Source organism: Hyla sarda, unplaced genomic scaffold (assembly GCF_029499605.1).
Source record: "Hyla sarda isolate aHylSar1 unplaced genomic scaffold, aHylSar1.hap1 scaffold_111, whole genome shotgun sequence".
Classification (NCBI taxonomy): Eukaryota; Metazoa; Chordata; class Amphibia; order Anura; family Hylidae; genus Hyla; species Hyla sarda.
The window spans coordinates 533,855-536,206 of record NW_026607730.1 but is presented as its reverse complement, the minus strand read 5'-3'; the positions used below and the strand labels follow the sequence as shown (position 1 = coordinate 536,206).

General features: G+C 47.7%; 1 pseudogene; it reads right to left on the bottom strand.

The window, feature by feature from the left end:
• Positions 1-1,640: 1,640 nt before the first annotated feature.
• On the bottom strand, positions 1,641-1,731 carry LOC130301105 (U2 spliceosomal RNA; annotated as a pseudogene).
• Between the last annotated feature and the right edge of the window lie 621 nt (positions 1,732-2,352).

Below are 2,352 nucleotides of genomic sequence, written 5' to 3'. Positions count from 1 at the left end.
CAGGCTTACTTACCTTGGAGTGCGGCTGACTGCTTCACTGGACTCCTTGAATCAGGCTAATTATGTCCCATTATATAAGGCATTGAGGGCTGACCTATTGAAATGGAACTACCGGTATTCCTATATTTCCTGGATAGGTCGGGTCAACGTGGTGCGTATGGTAATATTGCCCCGCCTTCTATATCTGTTGTGAAACGGGACTTAATGACATTTCAGAAAACTATCTTTAAATATGTCTTGTCTGACCGGGCTCCTAGAATTAATAGGACCTTTATGCACTATAATAAAAGAGTGGGAGGCGTTTCGGTGCCCAACCTTTTGAAATATTATGCCGCACGCATTTCCCAATTAGCACAGGTTAACATTCAGGTGGGGGCTCCAAGGTGGGTAGAGTTGGAAGGGGTTCTGGTCTCTCCACACTCATTGCCTTCGTTGATGTGGACTACATGCCCTGTTGCGTCCCTGCTACCTTCCTCAGCGCAAGTCACTCTGTACGCCCTATCCCTGTGGCGTCAGGTCAGATTTAAGTTCCAAATGCAGTTGGTGCCTTCACCCCTTCTGCCCTTTCTTTCTAATCCTTCTTTCCCCCCTGGCCTAACTCTTACTTCCTTTCACTGGTGGCTGAGTAAGGGATTGAGGTACCTACATCATTTTTTAGTAGGCCAAGTGTTGCCGACCTTGGATGCCCCCTGCTTGCGGCACGATGTTCCACCGAGGGAGAGGTTCCGGGCTTGTCAGATTGTCTCTTTCTATAAGTCCCTCATTCCCCGTAGTGCTCCGATTATACCTACCTCATTTGAGAGACACATGCTGTATTCCCCTAACGCGCCGGGCCTTCTCTCGATACTTTACTCTCACTTTAATGCCCCTCCCCCGGATAAAAAATAAAAATACATGATTGAGTGGGAAGAGGACATTCACTCTACACTTTCTGCCTCTCAGTGGAGGGAATGCTGTACTACTATTAGTAAGGGCAGTTGGCAAATATCCTTATTAGAAACATCCCTGAAGATTCTTCACCGTACTTATAAAGTCCCTACTAGACTCCATAGAATGTTCCCCTCAGTTTCCCCGCTGTGCTTTAGGGGATGTGGGGCTAGAGGTACAATGTTTCACACTTGGTGGAGTTGCCCCACTGTATCCGTGTTGTGGACTCAAATTCTGGACATACTGATCTCAATGCTGGAGGTCGGGGTCCTCGTACCCCGGCCTTTTGCCTCTTGAGCCTCAAACCATCGAGGATGCCGTTTAGGGTTTTCAAGTTGTCCCAGTGACACAGTGAGACAAAAATAATTAAATAAGTGAATGTGTGCAGATATACTGCCCAGACATCCGGCCGGATCTATAAAAATTTCTCTGATCCTAGCCAGAAGGCCGGGAATCAAGAGGTGAGTGCCACAAAGGTGAAGAGATCATGGTGCCCGTGCTTCAACTCAGTGAGTCTATCCTCCTAGTGAGTTTTGGACCCTCTGTGTCACCACTCCCCGAGGCACTAAAGTACCTCAGCTCTAGACCCTCTCAGCCTTATGGCGAGACCCGGAGGAAACAGGTCACGTCGGGGCAGCCGTCAAGCTGATTCCTCAGAACCAGCCACGGAATGCCCCGGTACACCTGCTCCCTACCATGCAGCACCCATCCCCACCAGCTCCACACTGGCTTCGCCTGCCACCAGCATGAAACTGATAAGAACAGATACTACACTTGATCTTAGCCAAAAGGCCGAGAAGCGAAGAGTTCTTTTATCACTGTCATCCCTAAACCTGACAAAGATCCCACAGAATGCTCCAGTTATAGACCAATATCACTGCTAAACTCTGATTTGAAAGTCTTTACTAAACTTCTTGCCAACAGATTAAGTAGCATTCTTCCATCATTAATTCACAAGGACCAGGTGGGGTTTGTAAATTGTCGTCAGGCAGGAGATGGTACGAGATGAAATATAAATATTATAGACATTTTAAACAAGACTGGTAAACCTGGTGTTGTTGTCAGTCTTGACGCTGAAAAGGCATTTGACAGACTAAGCTGGCCATTTCTACTATCCTCACTTCAGTCCTACGGGATCAGAGGATCGTTTCTGTCGGCTACCTGCGGCCTCTATACAGCCCCATCTGCCCAAGTCCGTTTAAAACATGCCACCTCAACCTCTAGCATCATATAGCCGAGATAATACTAATATCTCTGGGGTTAAAGTGGGATCTAAGGAATATAAAGTCTCATTGTTTGCGGACAATGTCCTTTTAACCCCTTAACGACGAAGGACGTATATTTACGTCCTCCGCCGGCTCCCGCAATATGCCGCGTCATATCAGGTAGGTGCCGGCGACCATCAATGGCCAAGACCCATGGCTA